Source organism: Sciurus vulgaris (assembly GCF_902686455.1).
Source record: "Sciurus vulgaris genome assembly, chromosome: 12".
Classification (NCBI taxonomy): domain Eukaryota; kingdom Metazoa; phylum Chordata; class Mammalia; order Rodentia; family Sciuridae; genus Sciurus; species Sciurus vulgaris.
In genome coordinates, this window is record NC_136473.1 from 76,214,417 (window position 1) to 76,241,875 (window position 27,459).

The following is a 27,459-nucleotide window of genomic DNA, read 5'->3' on the forward strand; positions in this document are numbered from 1 at the left end:
TAGAAGGTAGAGACACAGAAGGCAGGGAAGGTAGAAGACACAGACCCCAGGAAGGTCAATTCCCAACATGAAGCCAGAAAAGCATAGTAGAAAAAGGAATCAAGTGTTCCGCAGAACAGGCAGGGTGAACAGAGAAGTTCAGCCACGTCTATCCCCAACTGGTCTTAGGTGTATTAGTCAGGCTTTTCCTGAGAAAGAGAACCAATAGACCAATAGTGTGTGTATGTGTGTGTGTGTGTGTGTGTGTGTGTGAAGACACAAAGAGAGAGAGAGGAAGAGACTTTATGGAACTGGATCATGTAATTGTGGGTGCTAGCAAGTCTGAAATCTTCAGGACAGGCTGACAGCCTGGAAATTCTACCAAGAGTTTATGCTGCAGTTTTAGTCTAAAGGCAGTCTGGAAGCAGAATTTCTTCTTTTCTGGGAAATATCTCTCTTTTCTCTTAAGACCTTCCACTGTTGGATGAGGTCCATTCACATGATGGAGAGTAATCTGCTCTGTTCAAAGACTGCCAATTTAAATGTTAGTCATATCTAAAAAAAAAAAAAAAATACCTTTGCAACACCATCTAGACTGGTGTTTGACCAAACAACTGGGCACTGTAATCTAGCCAAATGGACTCATAAAACTAACCATCACAGAGAGGAAAAGCCAAGTCAATCTGCTTATCAAATGCTAAAACTTAGCTAAATGCTTGTGATCTGTAAATCTACTCACTTTGGTGCTTTCTTATTTTTTTTTTTTCACTTTTAGATTTTTGTAAAAAAAAAAAAAAAAATGCTTTTGAAAGATCCCAATCTTTGCTGGCCAACCAAAGAAGAAAGGGCACACCCATCCATGGAGTGTGAAGTCCCCTCCAGAAATTATGGTGGACCTGAGAAGGTTTTGGCTTCAGATCAGGGAAGTGAATGACACTTGGACTTATCACAAGCAATATTAGGGAGTGTGAAAAACTAGAATTGATTCCCCATCAGTTTTTCTCCTGAATTCATCAATGTCTGCAGTATCCCGGCCTAAGAATAATGCACATACTGGGCATGGTGGTGCACGCCTGTGATCCCAGGGCTCAGGATGCTGAGGCAGGAGATCACAAGTTCAAAATCAGCTTCAGCAACTTAGCAAGGCCCTAAGTGACTTAGTGAGACCCTGTCTCAAAATAAAATATAAAAGGGTCTGGAGATGTGGCTCAGTGGGTTCAATCCCTGGTACTGAAAAAGTAAAAATAAAAATAAAAAAATAACGCACATACCAAAAACGCTGTGACTGTTCAGGCCTGCTCCATGAGCAGCTTGAAGGGTGGCTCAGCTCCTCCAGATGGAAAAGATAAGCCTTAAAACAGGACAGCCTTAGGGTTCAAAGGGGACCCTCCTGACCCTTACACCTCCTTTCTCTGAAGTACAGTCAAATAAACCCACTGGGCATCCAGAATAAGAGATGTAAATCCAAGAGTCACATGACCCCTCCTTAGATGGAAAAACACTCTGATGGTTCAAAGTTAAGCTGGGCATGAAGCTAATGAAGGTTCCTTCAGGCCCTTCTTCAAAGGAGGATCAAACCTCCACCTCTGACCTAATTCCCCAAACCACGAGGCTGGCAGAGGTGAAGACTGCAAAAGCTATGACTGACTCTGTGACCAGAGGCAAGCCACTTGACCTCCAAATCTCTGCGGTTTCATGATTTCTATGATTACTATAGTGGCACAAATAAAATTTGAGAATCAGGAAAAGAAACCATCTTATAGAAAAATACCAAGGAAACCAAAGGAAAAGTCAACCTCAGTACCCAGGTGCCAAAATCCCTAGCCCCGGCTGTCATTCATGTCAAAGGAAAGTTTTAAGAATCATCATTTGCATTATTTTATTTCACAGGTTCCCCAAAGCAAAACCTCATCATAAAACAAATATATCTCTCCTCCCATGACTAGATCCTTCACTCTCAGTCTACTCATGCCTTGCCCACTCTAGACAGCATTCAAAATAATATTTTTTATTAAATTATGTATTATCAACATGATGGCATGCTATAGGCCATTAGAAATTAAATGGGAGAACTATGTTAATACAGGGACATGCAAACACAGAGAAACTTCAAGTGGAAATAAGATAGGCCACTATAACCAGGGCAGTGATTACATAAATGGATGAGCAATCATGTGCACATTGCTTATTGACCAAAATTAGGCAAAAATTTAGATCATGTTTTTTGGTAGTAGATGTTCAATAAATGAATGCTATTATTTTAATAATTCTGGCTGTTTTCATCATGAGAGCCACTGTTTTGAACAGAAGGTGACCAAGGTCCCAGAATCCTCTTTGAAGCAACGGCTTCCCCCTCTCCCTCCTCCCAGCAGGCCCCCATGCCTCTGCTTCCCAGCCTCGCTATACATTCAAGCACTCTCCCACTCACATGCCAAAATTTGGACACCAGCGGGCAACAAAGCCAAGAGGAGGAAGCTAAGAGGAAAGGGCATAGTCGTCTAGACAGAGGAAGGGACAGAGAGACAGAGTTTCAACCCAGTCAAGAATAGTATGGACCTAAGGTGACCCCACCAACCTGGGTTGGGAGATGACCTCTAGCCTCTGGCTCAGATCACCAGCTTCAAACACCTGGACCCTATCACCACAGAGCTGGAGTTGGACTCCTGGAAGCTGAAGGAGTCTAAAACACTTTCTGGAGCTGATGGGTCCCTTGTCAGATGAGTCCTGGGGAGGAGTCATGCCCACAGGCAGGAGTAATGATCATGGGTTTGGGAATCAACATAAACGGGGTGAAAAACAGGCTCTGCACTTAGGAGCAGGGTTATATTCTATAAGGCTCTCTTACTCCCCACAAGCTAGTCTTCTAGTGTATAGAATATGGTTAGTAAGAGCTCAGGCAGTTACGGTGAATATTAGAGCTAACGAATTAATGTTCCTATTACAGGTCTGGCACTGAGAGAGCACCTGAGAAATAGAGGTCTTTAGTATAGCATTATTGTCCTGCACCATCTTTCTCAAATGCTCCAGGGATCAGAGATCAGCCTCCATTGGTCCAGGTAGTTTTTGAACTCAAACCTGAAAACTGGCATTAAATTGCTCCATCCAAGATTTTTGAGTCACTAAGAAGCTTCTGACCAGAGATTCTGACCAATGGGCTGACTCTGTATTCAGAGACCAAATCCTGGTTTTTGGAGGAAGCCAGAAGGACTCTTAAGAACCATCTAGAGGGCGTAGCATTTCCAATTAGTATTAGAAAGGCCAGGCCGTAATAAATAGTGTGGCATTGGCACAAGACTAGAACAGATCAATAGGATTAGATAGCCTAGAAACAGATCCTAACATATACACATAAGGAATTAATTAAAGAAACATTGAAGTCACTGGAGGAAGTAAAAGTTACATAAAAATTGGGATTTGGGATAAAAAGACTTGAAAAAGAATCTCATCTTGATTCTCATCTCACAGTATACACTAAATTTCCATTTAGATCAAAGAGTTAACCTGCAAAAACAACATAAACAGAGGGGGAAAAAAAACCCTGTAACAGGCCATTTTCCATAATGGTCAAACTGAATTGCATAAAGATGCAAATGTTTCACGAGTTAAGATATATGTCAAATCACTTACAAAAATCCCAAATGAGATTTTGTTTTTTTTCTGGAGCTAGATAATGTGATTCTAAAATGGATCTGGAAAATAAATGAACAGGAAGAGCAATTTTTTTCTTAAAAACCGAGAAATTGTGAGAGATTTGTTTTACCAGATATTAAAATGTTACATGTCATATACAAATGTGTCATATTTCAAAATACAGGGAAGTATAGAAATACAGTAATAAATCAGTGCACTTATAATAAAAGAACCAATTGAATAGGATAAAACAGTTCAAATAGTCTACTGTAAATTAGAAAAAATTAACACATGATAAAGGCAGCATTCAAGTCAATGGAGTAAGAAAACATTCTTTAATAAACAATGCTAGAGTAAATGATTAACTATTTGTGGAGGAAGTCCATTTAAATCCTTACCACACAACATACGATAAAATAAATTTCAGATGAATTAAAAAGTTAAATGTTAAAAAAGTGAAACCATAAAATACTTAGAATGAAATATAAAGTGCATGTCTATCTCAGTGTGGAGATGAGATTTCTAAGCTTAAAAGCAATTGAAGAAATCACAAAGAAAAATTGATATGTTTGTTCACATAAAAATTTCAACCATCTCTATAAAAGAACAGTACAGAAAGTAAAAATGAAAGCAAAATCAACCTAAGAAAAATGGCTGCAAGAAAACATCAAAAATTTAATATTCTTAAAGTGTGAAAAGGCATTTATAAACATTTAAAAAACTACTAAACCCAAAAGAAAAACGTGCAAGGAACAAGAATAGGCTCTTTGTAGAAGAAATACACATGATGGTTTGAACATACAAAGAAACGGTGAAGCTCTTTAGTAACCAAAGTAAAGAAAACACACTAATGAAATACAAATTTTACCCAATCAAATTAGCAAATGTTTGTAAAAGTGAATGTAAAGTATTGATAAAGGAAGGAATGCACAATGATGAACCATCTCACATCTTAACACAATGGAAATGTGTACAATATTTCTAGCATGTGATATGGCAGTAAAGTCTCAAGAGTCTTTATAATATGCATTCTCGTTGTTGCAATAATTCCCCTCCAATTTTGAGCAAGTGAAAATAAGGACAAATTCGTACACCCATCTCTTTTCTTTATAATAATAAATAGGAAAGAATTAAATATCTACCAACATGAGAAAGTTAAATAAATTATAATATATCCACAAGATGGAATATTATATTCTCACTTACAGTTATGTCTACAAAGGATTTTCAATATTTTGTAAAACTGCTCACAAGCTGGGCATGGTGGTGCACACTGGTAATTCCAGTGACTTTGGAGGTTGAGGCAGGAATATCTCAAGTTCGAGGCCAGCTTCAGCAACTTAGCAAGCAAGTTAGTGACCTTGTCTCAAAATTTTTAAAAAGGGTTAAGTACCCTTGGGCTCAATCCCAAGTACAAAAAAAAAAAAAAAAAATTACTCACCATATGTTACAGTATGATTTGAATAAGGCAACAGAATTATGAGTAAATTTTCTTATTCTTTTTGTCACATCATCCCACTACTAGCTTCTAAAAGTATAATGACAACTGAAATTGGTGTGTGTATTAGTGCTGAACATCAAACCTAGGACCTCACACATGCTAAGCAAGTGCTCTACACTGACTACAGCCCTGCCCCATAATTTTTTGGGGGGTAGCAGGTACGGAGGGTTGAACCCAGGGACACTCAACCACTGAGCCATATCCCCAGCCCTACTTTGTATGTTATTTAGAGACAGGGTCTCACTGAGTTGCTTAGGGCCTCACTTTTTCTGAGGTTGACTTTGAACTCGAGATCCTACTGTCTTAGCCTCCAGAGCCACTAGGATTACAGCTGTGTGCCACCGTGCTAGCATGTCCCATAATTTAAAAAAAAAAGAAGAAAAAGAAAAATACTGTGTTCCTGCAGTCTTCATCTTCCACAATCGCTCTTAGAGGCCAGCAAAGGTCCTCTCCCATCCCCCAATCTCAGTGGACCCTGCACTCCTAGGAGCTAACCTAAGCTACTCTCATTGGTGATCTCTTCTCCTCCTCTGGGATGCAGTCAGGAGGATGGATGCCCCCAGAGTGTGCTTTGTAGAGGGCCACACCACCCGCAGGGCCTAGCACCCATGAAAAGAGAAGCCCTTCTCCAGACCACGCACGGTCAGAACCCACCTAGGCTCCTGTCGAGCATGAATCCAGCTGATGAGCCTGGGCAAGTCTGCTGAACTAGAAATTATGTTCCAGGGGGACAGGTTCTTTCTTGTCTACCACTGTTTCTCCAGAGCCTGGCTTAGAGAGTATTCAACAAATATTGAATGAATGAATGAATGAATGAATGAATGAATGAATGAATGAGTGAATGAATGAATGAAAAGCCAGTTTTATCTGTGAAGTGGGTGAGTGCTTGTGAGAACCAAACACAATGAAGTCTGTTACCATTCGGGCCCACTGTAGATGTTCTGTAATTGTTGGGGTCCACAGTGGCCCCCATTGACCACAGAGGCAGCCTTAAGGCTCCCCGCTCTCCTAAGCTCAGACAGCTCTAATGCAGCTATAAATGGCTTAGCCTTGTCTCTTTGAGTTTTCTCAGGTGGTCTGAGACACACGGCTCTCTTCTCTTTTTCTTCTGGTTTCCTCTGAATCGATTCCGCCACTGGTGAAGGGCAGTAAATTAATAACTAGATTTCCCCCCATGACAACAAGCCCAACAACTAATTGGCTCGATATCTCCCTGTTGCTGTATCACTTTGGGATTTTTCTGGGTGAGATATAAATAAGCCAATTCTATTAATAAGCCATTTGGCCAAGGGAAGAAAATACACTTCCGAGATCCCAAGGGGCCTGGGGAAGCCGCTCAGTGGCCCATGGAGTGAAAGACTTGATTACAGGAATGAGGAATTCCACCTCTGTGCCTTCCTCCCTGCAAAGCTGTACTCCCGGCAGATTCCTCTCCGGCCTGGGGGGAAGAAGAGGTAAAGCTTTGTTAAGTTTAAAAATTATAATTTAGATAAATCTGTGCATTCATTGGCCTGAGCATGTCTCTGGAAAATAATAGTTAGCAGGGTAGAACCTGCTGCATTTCAGGGGCTTTATTGTCTCCTTATAATTAAGTCCTGCACAGAAATCCAATTACAAATGTTCTCAATCGCCCTCCAGCTAAGTGCTAACAGAAGAGGGGAGGAAGGCTCCTGGACTTAAATAACTCTGGATAAAAATTAATATCGTGGCCGTGTTGGCTAATTAAAAGTGCCGCCTCTATTAGCGGGCTTTTATATTAATAAATGAGACTATTATTATCATATCCGACAACCAAGGCCCTTATCGAGTCTGCTCTGTCAGCCTCACTCTTGAAAGCACAAGTTCATTGCCCTGGTACAGGCTTCTGTGGGAGCAATGGGGGCAACTGCATCCTCATCAGCCATTCAGAGACAAACACTGTCACACACCAACCCTGTATGGTGCAGGCTATGCTCCCTGCTCCACCGTTGAGAAAACGGAGTCTTCCATGTCCAGTAATGTCTCCTAATAAGAGCCAGAACTGGGATTCAAACCTGTGTCCTCAGAACCTAAGTTCAGCTCTCATTCCATTACACAAGCTGGAATTAGCCATGCTGGATGATTTGGGTGTGCAGGAGGTGTTTGTTACACATCCATACCTAGCAGGCAGAAAACTTCCCCTTAGTAGATTTCAGGAATTTTTTTTTTCTCAGTGTTGGGAATGAAACCCATGCTAGGCAAGTTTTCTGCCACTGAGCTACACCCCTAGCCCCAGACTTTCAGCATTCTATTACTGAGCAGTCACATCTTTCTACATCCCTTCCTGGGAGTCTAACACTGTCTGGGGCACTAGATACCATGGCTGTCCCATATCCCAAGGAGGCAAGCAAGTACTTGTGATGGCCAAGCAAGAACAGGGACTGCAGTAACCCCCAGGGAATGCCCATCCCAGACTTGAGGGTAGAGAAGATCTCTCAGAGTAGATGGCATCTGCACTGAGTTTGCAAGGACAGAGACAAAGCCATGAGAAAAGGGGAAGAGAGATCCTGGCAAGAAAGTAATGCATGCAAAGGCATGAGAAAGTAGCTGTCAGTAACTTGTTGCACCTGAAACAAACAACTCAAGGTGTGTCATGAAAATAATTATAAGTCTGGAGAGGAAAGCAGGGTCAGATCAGATTAGGCAGACCCTTGCTGGCCATGATCACAGTGTAGGCACTTTAGCCACGGGGTGTGGTCAGAACTTCTTTTTGTGCTCATCCCTCTGACAGGTGTGGAGTAAACTGGCCTCAGACCACTTTGGTAGCCAGCAGCCAGTGGAGTCATACAAGAAAGTGGGAGAATGGAAATGGGGACTAGGGGAGTGCCTCTTCCAGAGACAGGCAAGAGATAGAAACAACCAAGTTCAGTGACCGACCTCAAGTCCAGTGTGAGGGAGAAGTAGGAGCTACATTGAACACCAGTTTTTTGGCTTAAGCAAAGTGGAGAGATTCCAGTAGATCAGAAACAGAAGATAAGGGTCAGCTTTGGCTAAAAGATAGCAAGTTCAATTTTGGACATGAGGAACTCTGTTTCTGAAGGGTATTCAAAGTCAGGTGTCCAGTGAGCTACCCAACTGATGGGTTCATGACTTGGGAGATGAGTTTTGAATTATCAGGTCAGAGATGATGACTGGAGGATGGTCATAGATGAAATCCTGCAGGGACAGTGGGCAGAATGGCCACACAGGTCCTCAGTGGGCCTTCACGATATCAGCTCATGCTTTCAGATCACCTTCACCATACATCTCCTAATGTGCAAATCACTTCTCTTCTTGTCACCAAGTATTTTGATCTATTGGTATAATGTTTCCTTAGTGACAATATATGAGGACTGTCATGTCCAATTTCCATCCTAGGCAAGATGCTAGGTTGCTAGAAGCATTGAATTTAATTTGAGTCATCAGTATCCATTGGTAATACAGTGAACAGGGATTGAATTCCAGTTCTACTGCCCAACCATGGGTTGGCTCTGATTTATTCCAAGGCCTGAACTATGATGAGACTGGATGACTTAAGAAATGTAGCTAAATACTCTCCCAGTTCCATGGATTGTTTACCCTAAGTCACCAGAGCCCAGTAACAGAATCCAGACCAGATCATTTTAATGTCTGCATTCCAAAAATAATGATAATAATGAATGAAATGCTGACTGAACATAAAGAATGAAAGCTTTTAAGTGAGTCAGGGGTGGGAGGAAGAGAGAGGAAAGAATAATATTTGAAAATGGCATCTTGTTTTTACAAAGAAATGGACCCACCACTTGCCATCCATCAGCTAACAAATGCAGGAAAGCCCTGATTGATAGGCACACCAGAAGAATGGGGAGAAGGGTGAAATGCAATGAATTTTCTCATGATAAGAAGGTTGTTTCAGCTTTCACTGAAAGTCTTGCCAGAGGATCTGGTTAAGTTTTCTTGCTCTAGTAAGTCAGTTTGTTTTCTGATCTTGCTTCTGGGTCAGACCTGGGGCAGCTGAAAGACCCAGGGTAGGGTTCAAGAGGTGGTTTCTTACACAACATTATAAGCTATGAAGTCAAAAGTTAGATGCCCATCATTGTGTTTGGAGAGGTACCAAGGTCAAAACCGTATGATAAGTCCAAGGCCTGACCTTCAATCAAAGCAACTAGAGGAGAAGCTAAAGATATAGAGCCAAAACAAGAAGTTAGGGGATTGGGGAAGTGGGTAGTCAGGAAGCTGAGTTCAGTTAGTAGGGTAGTGGAGAAAGGGAGGTGTCCAAAAAGCTCCAGAGATAAAAACTTGGTGATATTGGGGTGTATTAGTTATCCATTGCTGCAAAACAAATTACCCCCGAGCTCAGTGGTTTGAAACCACAAAGATTTACTACCTCGCTGTTTAGAGACAGGAAACTAGGCATATCTGAGGTGGATGCTCCTGTGTGGGGTGGGCTGAGGTCTGGGTGAGAGAGAGAATCTGCACCTGAACTCACTCAACTGATTACCGTAAAGATCTTAACCCTCATTACACAGGCTCCCCTGTAGGTTGCTTGGGGCTCCTCGATCATGGTTGCTGGTGATTGGAGAATGGGAGAAAAGAAGAAACAGAAAGTGAGAACACAAACTTGTAGAAAACACCCAAGCTAGGCACCATAGTCTATAACTTAATCTCAAAAGTGACATGCCACCACTTCTGTCATATTCTGTTCAACAGAAGCAAATCAATAAGCCCACCCATACTGAAAGGGAGACAATTAAGTGAATACCAAAAGGTGGAAAACACTGGGGGCCATCTTAAAGGCTGCCTACCACAGTGGGGTTGCTCTCAGAGATGCAAAGTAAGGGAGCATGTGTGGGCAAGCCAGGTTCATGTAAGGATCATTGCAGGCTGGAGGCCAATACGTGGGATAAACTCCTCAGATGGAAGAGAATCTTGCAGAATCTCTGACTCATACATTATCCACGTGGGTTACTACTATCCATGGCAGCAGATGTCAACATGAAGGTGTAGACAGATAGGATGATTATACTGAGTCCCATATTTTCTCTAGAAAGTTGACTTTTTGACCAAATCACTGGTGAAATTCTGACATTTGTCCCTGCTACCTCACTGATCCCATCTTTTCAAAAATTCTACAGCTATATTCTGTGCCACAAATTAGCCTCATATACCAAAGGCACTTGCCTCTAGGCATCTGTACTGTCTCATAGTGCTACCTTGATTGATACATCTTCTGGGAGCAGAGTTGCAATATCCACAGTCAGTCACATTAGGAAAATAAAGATTATTTCTCTTAGTGGCTTGGAAAGGTTTCTACTCTCATAAAGGAATTTTAAGAATCAGCAAGTCTGGTAAGAACATGGGATATGATATACAGTCAGAGTGACCACACATCAAGTCAGGTCTTATTCTGGGCCTGCTCAGCTGCCTTGTGGAGAAGTCTGACTCAGTCCTTTGAGAATGCTTGGGAGAGAAGGGGTTGGAATTCTGGAAAGGTCCATGGAAGGAATACATTGACTCTCTGGTTGCATATTTTCATACTGAAATTGGGCCTTTTGGGAGATCCCTGTTGTGAATATGTACTATAAATACTTCTGCCCATATGGTTAAGGACAACCAGGAACCAGGCCATGTCTATGGAAATGAAATAAAGAAAATAATTTAAAAAAAAATCAGGACAGTAGTAAAAGAGGAGATATGAAAATAGAAAGAAACCAAATAGAAGAGCCCACAGTAGCCACCTGGGTTCCCAGCAGTGATACCTCATGGGCAAACTCATTTAACGAACATCACTGAGTTCCTATCATGTTTTAGGCCCAGAGGATACAACAATGAATAAAACGGACATCTGTGTTAGCTTTCTGTCACTATAATAGATACCTGAGATAATCAACTTATAAAGAGAAAAGGTTTGTTTTGGCTCACAGTTTGGGAGTTTCCAGAGTCCATGATTAATTGTTCCCATTGCTTTGGACCTGTAGAGAGGCAACACACCATGGTGAGAGCTCATGGTAGAGCACAACCACTTACCTCACTGCCAGAAAGAAAAAGGAAAGGAAGGAACAAGGGTTCCACAATCCCCTTCAAGGGTACATCCCCAATGATTTAATTTCCTCCCGCTAAGCCCCACCTCCAAAGGTCCCATCACCTCCCAACAGTGCCACCTTGGGGACCAAGTCTTGAATATATAGACCCTTGGGAGACACTCAACTTCCAAAGTATGACAATATTGCTGCTGTTCTCTCATAGTCCCTTATAGAGAAGAAATAGAGATGGAACCAATACAACAAAGTTCACAAGGGAGGTTGCAGATCATAAGGATGAAATTGTATGAGCCAAAGACATTGATCCCATCCCACCCACAGAGCAGAATCTGTATCCTGCTGATCTGCAGCCCACCTACAAGGGAACGAATCTGAGGTAAAATATCCCTCCAAACCTTTTGTATACCAAACCCAAACCTTGGATTTGAGCTATAGCCCAAGAGCCCAGTGTTTGAGTCCTGTTTCAACTCTCAGGTCCACTTCTCTCTTCATCCTTCACTATGCAGTTGCTCTTTCCCCAGAGCTCTCTCAGGATCTGGGGATTTTAGCCTTGCCATGTCTCTTCCTCAATCCATTCAGATTCTTTGGAAAGACAAAAGTCAATGGCTGCTATTTCCCATGAGTTTGGGAATGAGCAGCTTTCTCCAGTCTTGCTGACAGGAAGAGGAATGAAGTGTGTCCCACAGATCTCTATATGGGAATGGTAGAGGGGCATTTGTTCCAAAATAGGTGGAGGCCCGGTGTCTCCTCCCACCCTACTCATAATGGTGCTATGTGGATGCTACAGAGAAGACAGTCTCAGAGAAGGAAGAAAATAGCAACCAGAGAGTCTCCAGCTCTGAAGAAGGCATCTGCCTTCATTCTCCTCAGAGAATCCAAATGTCTCATGTTGGTGGACTCCTCACCAACCTCCCCAGAGCCAGCAATCAGTTCAACACCATTGGACTTTCTGACACCAGTTCAGAGACTGTTGAGTCTCTGAGTCATTTTTTCCCCAGTCCTCACCTACTGTTACAAGTAAGAGTTCTTTCCTGATGCCCGACCAGATTCCCTCCTACCAATGTTTGCTTCTACAATGGAAAGCAAAGAACTAGAGTCAGCAAAATGTCCCAGGTTCTGGACCCTACAGACATGAAGTACCCGAAGTTGCCAGCTGATCGCACTATTAAGCTGAGGATAGAACATCTCAAGTAGGGTTTGGGAAGAGAGGAGGAAAACCATGATAAGAATGACTCTTCTGGAGGCCCAGGAGCCTCCATGAGAGAATAGGGAGTATCCCAGTGTGTATGTCCCCCTTGCCATGACAGCTTGTAGCTCTATTGACAGACCTTGCAAATACACTTCCCAATGAAACTGATCAGTCCCACAATGGGTGGATGACCCCGTCCCATCTCTGTCACTGGTTGACACACAGTCTCTCTCCATAGACCCAGTCTCTCCAACATCTGACTTTTGCCAATTCACTCCCACTCAGAGCTTCAACACGCATGTTGAGCCAGCCATCTTTTTAATTTTCTGGTTGGCCTGGCAAATTGCAGATGCTCTTTTCCCAGAGCTCTAGGCCTATGCAAAACTTCCATCTGCATGTGGCTGCCATGCTCCCTCTCCTCTGCTCTTCCCTGCTCTGTGAGCACCAAATCCCAACCTCTGCATCAAATGAAACTCCATGCCACTCACAGTCTGGGTCATCTCCACCCTCGCTGTCCTCTGACCTCCTAATCCAAAGGCCTCCTCCCTAACCTCCATCCCTGAACTCAGCAATGGGACAGCTCCACAAGCCAGAAGGGGTGGGTGAGGGAGTGCGGAGGGGGAGGTTTGGAAACCAATGCCCCGGCCTCCTCCACATCCACCACTGTAATCACAGCCCCCAAGCTGACAAAAGCCCTTGTTCGAGCCAATGGCTCTAGTGCCAATCCAGTCCTTTTTAGCAGTGACAGCCATGTGCTACATTTGCCCAACTCTGCAGCTGGGCTAATTACTGTGGTTCCTGGGCTTGGGGTCCAGCCCCAAACCAAACAAATTAGGACAAAAACTACAGGGTTCTCCATCTCCCTCATTCCCAGCCAACAATTGCTGAAGGACCCTCTTTAATTTATAACAATGCAATAAAACCCACCACCTGTCTTTTATCCTAAGGACTTGGCAATCTAGTCAACAATTTAGCTCATCTTTTGATGGCCAAAGAAATGTGGAATTTAGCAACACTGAGTCTCTAAGTGCCAGCATCACCCCAGAAACAACCTGGGACCTGTCATATTCCACTACATGGTCCAGCCTAGAAGAAGCATAACAGCTGGATAGGAGGAAGTCTAAGAGGTGGAAGTGCATGGGGCCAGAACTGCCCTCTGGGTTGGGTTAGCTATGAGGGTTGAGGCTGATGCTGGTACTGAGGTTTGTCCAGCCAGCAGATGCAGGCTGGTTGGAAGGATTAACTGGAGCTGGCAACCCAGGCCCTCAGGATGCACCTAAGAGGGAGGTCACAAGTGGACAACTACAGTGGCAGGGACTTGCCTCCCAGCAGGTCATATTTGAAAATTTAGGGACACAGGAAAAGGGAATCAGTGAAGTTTGGCAATCACAAGACTCTAAAACACTCTGATGACAAGCATCCAGCTTCAGCTGCAAAAATTAAAACCAGGATCCAGTGATGTGTGAGAGCTGGGGCTAAGGAGAATCCAGGTACTTGAAAGGAGATAAAAGCACAGAGAAGACAATGTTCCACCAGCAGGGAGGGAACAGGATTGAGATCAGATGCTGGGCTCAAGTGTACTGAATAGAGTCCTGCTTTGCCCAGAAATACAGACAGCAACAGAAGCCTGGTCAGGGACAGAGAAGCAGTCCTGATACTTGATCACATGGGCCCATTCCCCTCCTCCAGTTTGAGACTGAATTGAGATGCTGCAGATGCTTTGGCAGGCTCTGGCCAGAAAGTGGCAGGCATCCCTCCTCCATTAGTGCTAGACAGTGGGTACTGAGTAATAATAACCCAAGGCAAAAGAACTTCAGGAGGCAAGAAGCAGTCAGATCCAGGTGAAGGAAACAGTACACTTTGGAAGTGGGTCCAGAGTGAGGTCCTGCCCTGGTCAGAAGGGCAATTTTTCAGGAAAAAAATGACAAAAGATTTCATTTAAGGCAATGGTTTCTGAACCAGAAAAATCTCATCACCTGCAAACTTGCTAGAAATGCAGAGTTTGAGTCCTCAGTCCAGACTTCCAGAAAGAAAAACTCTGGAGGTAGTGCCCAGCACTGTGTTAATCAACTCTCCTGGTGATGCTAAAGCTTGAAAACAAAACTGCAATTCTCAGTGGATGGATTCCTTCATTGAAGAAGTTGTTCTCAGACTCTGCAACATAATCATCTAGAGAAATTACTGAAACCCATATTGCTGGACTCCAACCCCCAAGTCCCTGATTCAGGATGCCTGGGGTAGGGGCTGAGAATTTGTATTTGTAACTAATTTCCAGGTGACAATGATGCTACCTGTCCAAGGACCATACTTTGAGAATCACTGATTTAAATACCTGGGGAAAAGACCATCCTCAGGTTCAAAGGGAGCTAGTCTCAGGCAAAATCTCTGGACCCAGCAGGGAAAAGGAAGCCCAAGAAAGAAGGATTCCAATTAGACAGTTGTCTTAGTCCGTTTGTAATAATGCCACAAACTGAGTGGCTTCAAGAAAAGCAATTTGTTTCTTACAGTTCTGGAGGTCAGGAAGTCCCAAGGTCAAGGTGAAGGCAGATTCAGTGTCTAGTTAGGGTTGACTTCCTTATTCATCATAACTGGAATGAGGGAGTTTTGTTGGGACTGTTTTATAGGGCAAGGGCTCCACTCTCATAACCTGATAACCTATGAAGAACCCGTCAGCCTTATGCCATCACATTGTGGTTTAGGAATTCAACATATTAATTTGGGGGGAACCCAAACTCAATATACAGCAATAGTGTTACAGCCTAAAGGTGCATGTCCTCCTAAAATTCATATATTAGTAGATAGTGAGACAGGGGCAAAAGACAGGTGGTCAGTGTAGATAGTAAATGATCTGATCGGAAAGATGAGGGCTAACTGATTAATTTTCAAAGAAAAGGTACTGGGTTACTAATGCTTGGGGGAATCTGGGAATCGCTCCTCCCAACAAAAGGAGTTTCTAATGATTACCCCTGGACTGCTCTTTTCCTGCCTTTAGGCACATAGGCAGGTGGGAGGGAGAGGAAACCTGGGATCCACAAAAAGGTAAGACACACCTACTCCCATGGATACCCTACTCTACCATCCCTTCTATCTGGAGAAGCCTCTTTCTCTCTCTTTCTCTCTCTCTCTCTCTCTCTCTCTCTCTCTCTCTCTCTCTCTCTCTCTCTCTCTCTCTCTCTCTCTCTCTTTTAAATAAAACTTGTTTTTCAACACTTGCCTTGATGATTCTCAGGTGCTTAATCTTCAACACCAAAGGAACAAGGAAGGACCTGATTCTGATTTCCAAGACCAGTATCAATAGGTCCCATGAAGAAGTGATAAAAGTTAAATGTGGCCATAAGAATAGGGCCTTAATCTAATAGAGCTGGTGCCCTCATAAGAAGAGAGAGACACCAGAGTTCACTCTCTGAGAAGGAGGCTATCTGGCAGCAAGAACCCAATGCCTCATCTGGGACCTTGACCTTAAACCCAGTCTCCAGAACTGTGAGAAATAACTTTTGGTCAAGCCACCCAGTCTGTGGTCTTTGGTTGTTGCAGCCCAAGCGGACTGAGACAGGTGGACTCGGGGACCAAACAGATTCAGTAGTGAGAAGATGATAATAACAGAGAGATCTCCCACATCCCCCACAGAAGCTGCACAGAGGAGGCCCTCCATGCCCCCTGCTTATCCTGGAGTTCTAACCGATCCTCTTAATTGCTTTCTTCCCCAAACAACCCTACCAAGCTGCCTGCAAAGCTCCTCTGGTCCTTGTTCCTCTCCCCATTTCTCCACCACAGCCCTGTCTGGATCCACTGCAGGCCTTCATCTCTTGCTCAAGGTTACCATCCAGCTTTCAGCGGCCCTTTCTCACCTTGCCTCAGTCTCCTTTCACTTCTGCTCTTGGCACTGGCCTGGATTCACCAGTCTACACCACAGTTAGGAGAAGCAGCAGGACTGGTTGGGCAGATGAAGACCAGTTCATCCATGAGTTTCTGCAGAGACAGCAGCCACAGGTCACGGAGGCTGGAAGATTTATTGGTTACTAAACTAGGCCAGAGTGGGTGGGATAAGAGAGCAGAGCACAACCAAGGTGATACTTTACATTGCTCCATCTCAGGAAAATAATTGTTCCACTGGAACATCATTACACTATCATTTTTCTACTCCTGTGCCACTTACAGGGAAATAGAAACTCACTTTCTTCCTCATAATAAGCTGCAATTTCAATAACTCAAAAGGCTCTTTCTGAGATGGAACCATTCTCTCACCCCCACCCCATGCTCTCAACAAGTAGGTGAAGATGGGCACCTCATCCAGCCTCCCATATTCTGAAAGTAGCTGTTCCTTCTTGATGCTGTGCCTGCCAGTCACACAGATGACCAACCTGGGACTAAGGGGTTTTCCAGGATGCTAAATTTTCAATGCTAAAACTAGGTTAGTACTTGGCAAACCAGGGCAGTTGTTTACCATACCTACCACCAACTGGCACAAGGGAGCAGCCCATCATTTGTGCAGTGTGTATGTGCGTGTGTGTGTGTGTGTGTGTGTGTGTGTGTGTGTGTGGTGCTGGGAATTGAACCCAGGGTCAAATGCTCTGCCATTGAGCTACAAGCCCATTTTTGTATTTAACAAGGACGTGCGAAGTACTGACAACATGCCAGGCCCATTCCCAGATGGTAGGAAATAAGAAATGTCCGAACCAGACTAAAAACTGTGCTATCAGGGAGTTCGTTCTCATGGAGGGAGGCAAACAATAAACTTTGCAAAGAGCACTAACATATTAGAAAATGAGAAAATGCTGTGGAGAAAAGAAAAATAGGGAATGAGAGGTGGAAGCTGTCATTTTAGGAAGGGTAGTCAGGGTAGAACTCACCAAGAAGATGGCATTTAAGCAGAAGTTTGAAGGAGATGAGGGAACAAGGATATTTGAGGAAAGAACATTTTAGCCAGAGGGATCAATCAGGGCAAAGCTCAGAGGTAGAGCTTGACCTGTATGTTCCAGGAACTCAAAGGAGGCCCAGGGGATTGGAAGAGAGGGAGCAAAGAGTAACTGAAGGGAAGAAAAGTAGTACAGAGAGTGAGAGAGGCCAAATTTTGTAGGGACTCTGTAGACCAGTGGACCATTTGGTTTTTACCTTGAATGAGATGGAGAGAGGGACACAATCCAAATGATGTTCCAAGAGGCTCACTCTGGTTACTGTGCTCTGAATAGACTGTGCAGAGAGACCAGTTAGGAAGTTGTCACAGTGAAATAAATGAGCAATGATGGTGCCTTAGACCAAAATGGTAATAGTCAAAGTGGCTAGAAGAAGCTGGATTCTGGTTGTATTTTGAAGGAAATGCTGACAGGTTTTCCTGATGGGATTTGAGTATAGGGCAAGAGAGGAAAAGATGAATCAGCCTGACTTCCAGTATTTGAACCCACAGGGGCCAATATTAGATGCTTATGATAAGTAATATGAATTTTTAAGACCCATGTTACCCCAAAGGACATGCACTTGAGATACTGCTGGATTTAAGCTAGAGACTAGGACACACGTCCAAATTGAATCATTAAGACCCTGGAGTATGGTGTTTAATTGCAGAATTAATTTTTGCTTATCCTTGGCCTTGGTGGGCCTGGATAACATGGCCACTTTCACCTCTCTGACTTTACAATTCTAGATGATCCAGTGGCAAAGGACCTGCCTTTAAACTGCCTAAGGCTCAGCTTTCTTATCCCATGATTGTTGTGAGAAAGAATCAGGATCACTGGGCATGGAGGCATATGTCTGTGATCCCAGGTACTTGGGAGACTGATGCAGGAGGATCACAAGTTCAAGGCCAGTCCATAAGGCCAGCAACTAAATGAGACTGGATCTCAAAATTAAAAGGGCTTGGATGTAATTTAGTGGTAGAACACCCTTGGGTTCAATCCCCCGTACCATGAAAAAGAAAGAAAAAGAAAAAGAAAAAAGAATTGAACAGGATTGTGCTCATAAAGCAGTTAGCGCGGGGCGGGCACTAAGCCCTAAAAAGTGCTGGTGGAGATGATTAAGACACCCGCCAGTTAGACTTCTTGAAAGTGTGGTGCTGAAATTCTGAAATTTCTGCCGATGGCCAGTAGAGGGCACCATCTGCAGAAGGCCGTCTTCCCTCCACTAATTACATTTGCACAAATGACAGTTTGGGATTCATGTTTTTCCTCTTTCCTCTTTCTTCACCTATTTGCCATTTTTTAAGTCCCCTCTGTATTCTTTCCCTCACTGCAGACACCTCGGGATCTTTTTAGATGTCTCCCTTGCTCAAAACAGCCCAGAGCCCTGGCGTTAGAGGGGAATAATGAAACTGTCCCCACCATCAGCCAGTTCTTAATTTCTCCCTATCCCTGCAGGATTCCCAGAGACTGCATGACTCTCCCAGTACCCTGGGCATGGGGGGATGAGCTGAACAGAGATAAGGTTTGTCCAATTTGTTCTGGTCCCTGGAAATCCCGCTTCTTATCTCCTCTCCCATTGCTTCATCTCATTGCCAAAATTACCTCGATAATATATTTTTTAATTTAAGAATTCATTTTCACTTCAAGAAAGAGGAACACTGAAGCCAGATAAGGAACTCCATCTGTCTTCAAGAAAAAGGGTCGTGGATTTGGGTGTCATGAATCCTGTAATGTCTTAAATTAAGGTGCCACTTCTGAATGCTTTCTTCATATTTATGAAATGATTATTCTACAGAGGTGCATTTAATATTGTTAAAATAATGATTGTGCATGTTTAATACATCAATTTAAGTTATTATCTCCCATGCTATAAAATGTGGGATAATTTCATAAATAATTATAAAGCATTTACAAATGGTGTCTTAATGCAAAGCATTCTCCCTAATCCTTTATCTTTCACAAACACAGAAATAACAATTAGATTCCGGGAATGAAAAAGGGAGGTTATGTTCTAGAATGTGTCACCTCCTTACTGAATACAAATAAGGAGGCAAAGAAAAAGAAAGACCATCCTGGATAGAAACAAGAAGATTCAGGTCCATGGTATCACTGATCTAAGTATGGGACCCTTTTTCTGCAGGCACTGGGGACAGGTGGTTGACTCAGGTAAGGGGGATTCATGGGACCCTTTTATAAGAAGTGTAATTCTGTTTCCTGATCACTTCTTTAGGAAATGGAGAAGGTGCAGTCCCAAAGCCTGGCCACATGATCAGAATAAGAAACCCTCTTCTCCATGCATAATTCCCATTCCCACACATATGTACAGAAGAAGGAGGATGGAAGGAAAAGCCCCAGATTCCCAGCAGTTTGATCAGGAGCAACCCTTCCAGAGGATGTATGGAGTTACAAGTCACCACATATCATAAAAGATGGGGGGGGAGGAAAAAAAGGAAACATCTTCTATTTTCATCTTCATGTCTGCCTGTCAATAACACAGACTGGGGGAGACAAGAGATTCCCTCAAAGAGCTTATTTTCAAGGTGGAGCATCTGGGTGCTCACATTTAAATGATTCAGTAATATGTACAGGACAGCACAGAACCTCAGTTAAATTAACTAAATTGAAATTAGGTTGATGTAAAGTCAACTAAGGAAAGTTTTTTGGAAGAGGTGAGATGGAGCCAGTGTGGATCAACACAATCAAATAGATCCAAGACAGGCTGCAGATGCTGAAAGAGACAATTCCCCCCCCCCCCCCCCCTCTCTCTCTCTCTCTCTCTCTCTCTCTCTCTCTCTCTCTCTCTTTCTCTCTCTCTCTCTCTCTCTCTCTCTCTCTCTCTCTCTCACACACACACACACACACACACACAGAGGAACATTTCTGCATCTAAATTAACAAGTCATTTAAGCAAAAGGGGTTCCTAACCAGGCCATGGGCCACCCTGCAGCCCATCCAAACCTATCTTGCAAAACAAAGAGCTCCTCAATCCAAGCACCTGTTTTTAAAGCTGATCTGTGAGGGAAAAAACAGGAGAGGCAAAACTTCAAAAATTCCAAGGCTGAGATATCAGGGTCTACTGCAGCTACTGGCATACCAGCAGAGCTAAGGAGAACCTCAACTGGTGGCTGACTCCCCAGATCTGGGAAGAAAGTAAGGCAGGGAAGATTGGTCAGGAACAGACCACCAATCAATGGACCAGCAAGTCAGGTTGCAGTCCTGAGGAGGAAGCTGTCAATAGCACCTGAGTGGGCTGGCAAACAGGTCCCCATTGCAACTCTGAAGTATGGCCCTCGACAAAGCCGAAGGGCATCTTCTCACTCTTGTCATTCCCATGACCAAGCAGGCAGGGCCATGGGACAAAACAGATTGCATCCTTACAGCTGATGGAGTTCCTGATCCCTCCCCTGCAAAAAATGGTCAAGAATGCATTAGTACAGACACGTGCAAATTACACCTCTCTCCTCCCACACCCCAATCCCCCAACTCCCAACACTGTCACAGTGTGGTGACTGGCCACAGGCAAGAAAGCTAACTCCTCTGGCTCTCACATCATCTCTATTTCGAGGCACTCCCCCCCGCCAGAGTTCTCTATTTCCCTCCTAAATATGTTCTCTGTCATCACAGCAAAATCAACCCACCCAATAATCAACCCATCAAAATAGGATCTCTGCACAATCTCAAAGCATCTCCCTGCAAATAGTTATTAATAACTACATGGCGTTTAACACATCTCACAATTTCTTTACTACTCTTTCCCCTGGGAGGGGGAGCTTAATTTCCATTCTCTTGAGTGTGGGCTGGACTTGATGAGTTTCTTCTAACAGAATATGGAAAGGGAAAACAGTATCTTTCAGTGGAGAATCCAGAGGTATGGAGTTTTTCCAGAGCAAGAAACCTTTTTGAGAATATGGATAAGATAAGGTGTGTGTAGGCAGGGATGCTAGATTATTCTGGAAAATTAGGCTGGCTGTACCCTAAGAGAAGACTCTGAAGAGCTCACAGCCCAGAAATAAGCTTTGTTCATATCACATACCTCCCACCATGGTATGGTGAGAAGGGTGCTTTGCACCTATGGTTTTCTTTCTAAAACCCACCCCCTCACTCAAGTCATGAGAAAACATCAGACAAACCTAAACTGGAGGACTGGAGCAACCTGATGAATATGCCTCAGTACTGTCAGGTTCATGAAAAATGAGAATAGACTGAAAAACAGCCACAGACTGGGAGAGATGAAGGGCTACTAAATATAACAGTATCCTGAATTGGACCCTGAACAGAAAAAGAACATTATGGGGAAAACTAGAGAAATTAGAACACAGTCTATATTTATCCTAATAGTATTGCATCGATGATAATTTCATTTTGATAAGTATACCATAGTTATATTTGTTAGTCAGCTTTCTGCCACTATAAAAAAAAAATAAATGAGATAATCAACTTTAGAGTAAAAAGGTTTATTTGGGCTCACGGTTTTGTTTTATGGTACTGAGGATTAAACCCAGGGTCTCAAGAATGCAAAGCAAGTGTTCTACCACTGAGCTACATTTCCAGCCTTCATTCATTCATTCATTTATGTATTTATTTATTTATTTATTTATTTATTTATTTTTATCTTGAGATAGGGACAAAATTGCTGAGGCTGGGCCTCAAACTTGCTATCCTCCTGCCTCAGCCTCCAGAGTAGCTGGGATTTTAGTTATGTACCACCATACCCAGGTGGCTCATAGTTTGGGAGGTTTCAGGGCACGATCAGGCAGATTGATCACTTTTAGGCCTGCGGTGATGCAGCACATTATGATAGGAACACGTGGCAGAGTAAGATGTACACCTTTTGACCAGGAATCAAAAAAGAGAAAAAAAAGAAGAGACCAAGGGTCCCACAGTACACGTTCAGGGGAATACTCACAATGACCTGAAGACCTCCCATTAGGACCCCTATCTCTTAAGTTTCATCACTTCTCAACAGCGCCACCTTCTGGGGGACTTTGAAGATCCAAACTACATTAAGCAAGATGTTAAACTTGGGGGAACTGGGCAAAGGGTACATGGAGAGTCTAACTTTGTAATTTTTCTTAAAAGTCTAAATTATTTCAAAATACATTTTTAATTTTTTTTATTTTACTTATGCTAATTGTACATGACAGCAGAATGCATTTATACATTTTGATAGATCCTTTTTTAAAGAATTCACATCTTGCTCCTCATTAAAAAAAAAAAAAAAAAAAACCTCCATCCTAACATTCCCATTTAAGTTGCTTTATTTAACAAGTAAACATTTGGAGTTCTCTTCACCAAACGCACCAAGTTCTCTGTGGCTTCATGGACATCCTGACTCCCTGCTGGCCCCAGGTTCACCTCACCAATTCTCCCACCCTCCAACCTCCCTCTGTTGGATCCACAGGCATTTGTCATCCACATCACTCATTTGCTTCTTTATAACTAAGGGTGCCTTTTCAGCATCAGCAATTTGGAAGTGCCCACAGCTCTCTTCCTCCCACTTCCCCACCAACTCCTCAAAGCCGGCTCACCTCCAGGCCTCAGCTAAAACAGAGCAACAGCGCCTCCTGGTGCCTTGTCCCAGGAACTGACACGCCATCTCTTCACTTTCCCTCCACACCTTCAGGCGTCCCCAGCCTTCCTTCACGAACCAGCGTGGTTCAGTTGATTTCACCCAAGGAGATCACCCCATTTCCACATATCTGCACTGCACCGCTTTTCCTGGCTCTACACTGGTTCTTTCCCTCTATCTCTTGCCCAAGCACCTCCTGATTTCTTTCCTCCTTATGACATTTGTGAACAAACTAAAAATCTTAATTGAGAACAAAAAAGAACTGACTTCATAGAGCAATCAGGGAGGGGAAAGACCAACCACGAGTTGTGAGGAGAAATGAGATCAAAGAAAGAATCAGTTCCATCGACTTCTGGAATGCTTGAAAATACTCAGAAATTCCATTCAGATGTTTCTTCATCTCTTTGCTGGTTCATCCTTTACTAACCATTTTTCTTCAAACTCCAGTATTCAAAATGAAATTTTATACCTATTTTTATTCAATACTATCATATTTCTCATTTAATTACTAGCCTGCAAGAGTATTGTTTTCTACTATTTTTCATGGCAAATGCACAGTACTTAATCTATACTATGGGTTAAATAGGTTTCTGGCAGCCAGCCCGGGAGCCTTGCCAACCCTGATATCCTTGTTGTTATGGGAAAAAGCTTCAGACAACTAACTCAAATGAATTTTTGGAACTCAACCTATTTATAAGCCAGGAACCGCCTGTGCTATCTTGGATGGTTATTTGATTGGTTCGGGGATGTAGATCTTTCTTGTTTCCCAAATGAGTTCATTCAATATGTAACAAACACATTAAGGCCTATTACAGGCAAGCCTTGTGCTAGGCCAGAGGATGCTGCAGTCCACAGGGCCCAGGTCAGTTTTTGCCCTCATATTGGAAGAAACAGGCTCAAGAGCAGGTGAACCCAGAACAAGTGCTACATGCTGGAGTGGGGTATTATTTATCAGAATTCATCAGAAAAACAGAACCAGGAGGAGACAGACAGACAGATAAAGATTGACGTTTAGAAGCTGGCCCATGCAGTTATGGGGGCTGGAGTCTGTAGGTGAGGTCAGCAGGTAGAAGTTCAGGCAGAGTTTCTGTGTAGCATTTTGAGGCAGAATTTCTATTTCTTCAGAGACCTCAGTCTTTGATCTTAAAGCCTTCGCCTGATTAGATGAGGCCCACCCACACTATGATGCTTTACTCAAAGTCTATCGGTTGTAAGTGGTTAGCCCTCCCTGGAAAGATCTAGATGGGTTTGGCCAAACAACTGGGCATCATAACTGGCCAGCTGACATATACAATTATCATATGACAGATGCTTGGTGAGCCTCAGAGTCCCAAGACGGGGATTCTACCCCATGTGCATACAGGGGCGTGATGTGTAAGTTGGGACCTGCAACAGGCCTTGGCCAGTGAACAGTAACAGAGAACGGCACATCCCCCACATCCTCTAGCGGCCAATTCTAGGACCAGCTTGGAGTATTTCCCTCATTATACTCAACTGTGAGCACTCACTCCTCTTCCTCAAGACCCCCGGAGAGATCCTGACCATCCTGTCTGCTCTCATTGCTAACTGCAAGTTCAAACTTGCACCCCATGAGTGTTTGCTGGAGGCCAATCCCCTATACTGCACAGCACAGGAATGACTGTCCCCTCCCCCTCTTGCCAGTGGGGCCTGGGGCTCCTCCCTGGCAGTCACATTCGAGCCTGTGAGCCTCTGCATTAACCCTGGCACAGACAGGCTCCAAGCCCACCGGTCTGCCTGGTGGCCCCCTGCCCACCTCCTGGCCCAGAGGACCCCTCACAGCCCTGCCCCTGGCGTGCGTGAGCATCTGGCGCTGCCGCCTGAGCAGTCCATCAGCCTTCATACCGCTGTCACCACCAGACGTGGTGGAACAAAAACAAAAGACGTGACAAATTTGTCCTTTTCTCTTTCATAATTAACCAAAATATCACAGCATGTAGCAAAGCACGGCTCCTAATTAACAGACAGGCGAGAGGCGATTAAGAAAACACGCCACAGCCCCTTCTCAACACCCCTCCCATACACGCACCCCCTCCCTACCTTGTGGCAGCCCCCCGCAATCCCCTGCCCCCCACCCCCCACCCCGGTAATTATATTTGCAGGAGAGAATGATATTCTGGTCAGACACGACAGTCAGAAAGAGCCCAGTCCCCAGTGAGGCAATTAATATTTCACACCTGCCAAAGCAAAGTGGCGATAGGAAGGGGAGGGGGAGGTGCTGGGAAGGCGACTCGCATTGTCACCAGGCCAGGATTTGCAAAAGCCAAGTGGGGACAGTCCTTCTGCTGGGCTGCGGGAATGGGCAGGCCAGGCTGGCACCGAAAACAACTCTTTAGGGCGCGTGGAGTGGGAGCAGGGGAAGTCACTGGACCAAGGAAGAGGCTGCAAATCCAAGTGCTCCCCATTTCCCTCCTGCTTTCTTCTTTAACTCGCAGCTCATGTATGCAACGGAGGGTTGCCTCAACTTCAAGGGAAGGGTCGGGGGGCGGGCAAATACGGGCAAATACGGAGCCCAAACCATCGCCCATGACCACAGACTCACAGGCTGCCGGAAGCCCTGCCGACCACCCACGCAGACCCGCACACCCTCCCTCCGCAGGGAGCATGCGTGTGCGCACAGGCACGCAGACACGCTTACCCTTTGATGCACACACACACACACAACCATTTTCAAATCAAACACTCACGCGAGAGTGTCCACCCTATGAACACCTCATGGAGGGGATTGTACTGCAACTTGAATTTCTGAGGGGACAGACCATATTCAAACCATAGCAAATAGTGCTTTCTAGAGTCTAGGAAAGTATAGGGGAGTGAGGATAGAGGGAGGTTGGATGACAGGTACCCACAGGGGGAATGAGTTCTAGAGGTCTACAGCACAGTTGGGTGATTATAATTTATAATGATTTATTATATATCATATAAAGACCTAGATGAGAGAAAGAAATGACATGTTTGAGGAGATGGAAATGCTAATACCCTGATTTGACCACTACACATGGATATATGGATGGGATTATCACAGTGTACCCCATAAATATATGCAATTATTTTTAATTAAAGAAATACCAAAAAATGTACAAAGGTATAAATGCATAGAGCAAATGTAACCCTGATATGAAAGGAGTTTATACCAAGACAGTTGAGGGAGTAGAAAGAGCACAGGCTTTAGTGACCCATACAGGCTAGAATCTCAGATCTCCTGCGGTGAGATCAAGATGGTGGACACACTACCAATAAGCCTCAATAACTCAAACTATATAATGGTCTCCTTTCATTTACTCAGTGTTTCCATTCATGCATGCAAAAGTGAATACTTAACATAACCCATAAGGAGGGCATCATACTAGGCCCTGGAGATAGAGTGTTGGACCCAACATGCAAGGCCTGCCCCTTAGGGAGCTCATATTCTAGCATGGGGGTAGCCAGAGGGGGACCAGTAAGAGCTGCTGTAGCATAGGCTGGAGACATCAGTGACTCCAGTCAGGGTGGTGGTCACAGGGATGGACAGAGAGAAAAATAATGGAGGTAAGTTCTGTGAGATAGAATTGACAGGCTTGCTGATAGAAGGGATGTTTGAGCCACAGGAGGGGACAGGAAAAAAGTAACTCCTATTACAAAATTAGAAACTGTATGTAGAAAGTACTCCGCACAGCACTAAGCACATACTGGGGTGGTGACTTCTCACATTAGGAGCACTGAAGGAATTGGACAGTCAGGATGAGGCTTCCACAAGTCAGGGCAGGGGCAGGAGGAAAGGAGAGCGGTCTCTGGAGGAGGCCAATTGTTAGCTAAGTTCAAAGCAGAGGAGGGAAGTACATGGACATGCAGTAGAAGGGGAGGGGGTTGGGAATTTATGGAGGGAGGCAGGAAGGAACAGACCAAAGATAGGTCTGGAGGTGGAACTGAGTCATCAAACTTAAGAATTCATTGGGGTTCTATTAGGAAGATTCCTCTTAATAATCATGTAATGGGTATGTGTGCAGGGTTTTACATTAAAATACAACCAAGTCCAGATCCTCACAACCAATTCCTGCCCCCTCTTCAGATCTGTGAGACAACACTAGGACTTGACTTCCTCAGCTTACAGAGTCTACCTTTCTGTGCACCTAAAGGCAGTCGATAAAGGCCCTGGACCAGGGGGACAGGGCTGGAACCCAGAGCCACCTTAGCACACCTACAGCCAGCCACCTGCTGGAGGATCTTCTGAAGGATGGCCCACTCAGTGGTCCTTCTGGGACTTCCTCCTTTAGCAAGCGCTGCTCCAGGTGAGTTCTGCTTCATTTCCAGTCCCTGGTCTCTGCTAAGGCTGCGTCCTCCAACCAAGACAAGCTTAAGATGGGGGTTGCTCACCGGGCACCCCCACCCCAGCTCGAACATCTGACACTCCCCGGATGCAACAAAGGCCCAGCTTCCGTGAAGAAGCTGGAGCCGGCCCCTCCTGCAGGTCGGCCCTGCCTTCCCAGGTCTGATTTCCATCTATTCTTCATTCTCTCCCTCGCTCAGCACATCCGTGTGGCCCACGGACCCTCTGGGGTTCTCTGGGACACTTTCAGGGATTCACAGGGCCAAAACATTTTTATAATAATATCAAGACGTTGTCTGTCCTTTTCACTGCATTGCCATTTGCCCTGGAGATGGAAAGGCAGTGATGACTTAAA

The 27,459-nt window shown here is 44.2% G+C and overlaps 1 long non-coding RNA gene across 2 annotated transcripts in view; it reads right to left on the bottom strand.

The window, feature by feature from the left end:
* Positions 1–7,746: 7,746 nt before the first annotated feature.
* Positions 7,747–27,459, bottom strand: part of LOC306642266 — a 40,567-nt gene continuing 20,854 nt past the window's right edge. The window contains exons 3-4 of one of the 2 annotated variants that reach the window (XR_013758451.1): positions 16,165–16,285; positions 7,747–14,406 (exon numbers count right to left, since the gene is read on the bottom strand). This is a non-coding gene — a long non-coding RNA (uncharacterized lncRNA). Of the gene's footprint in view, positions 16,286–27,459 lie in introns of both variants that reach the window. The other variant, XR_013758452.1, reaches the window with a different exon arrangement.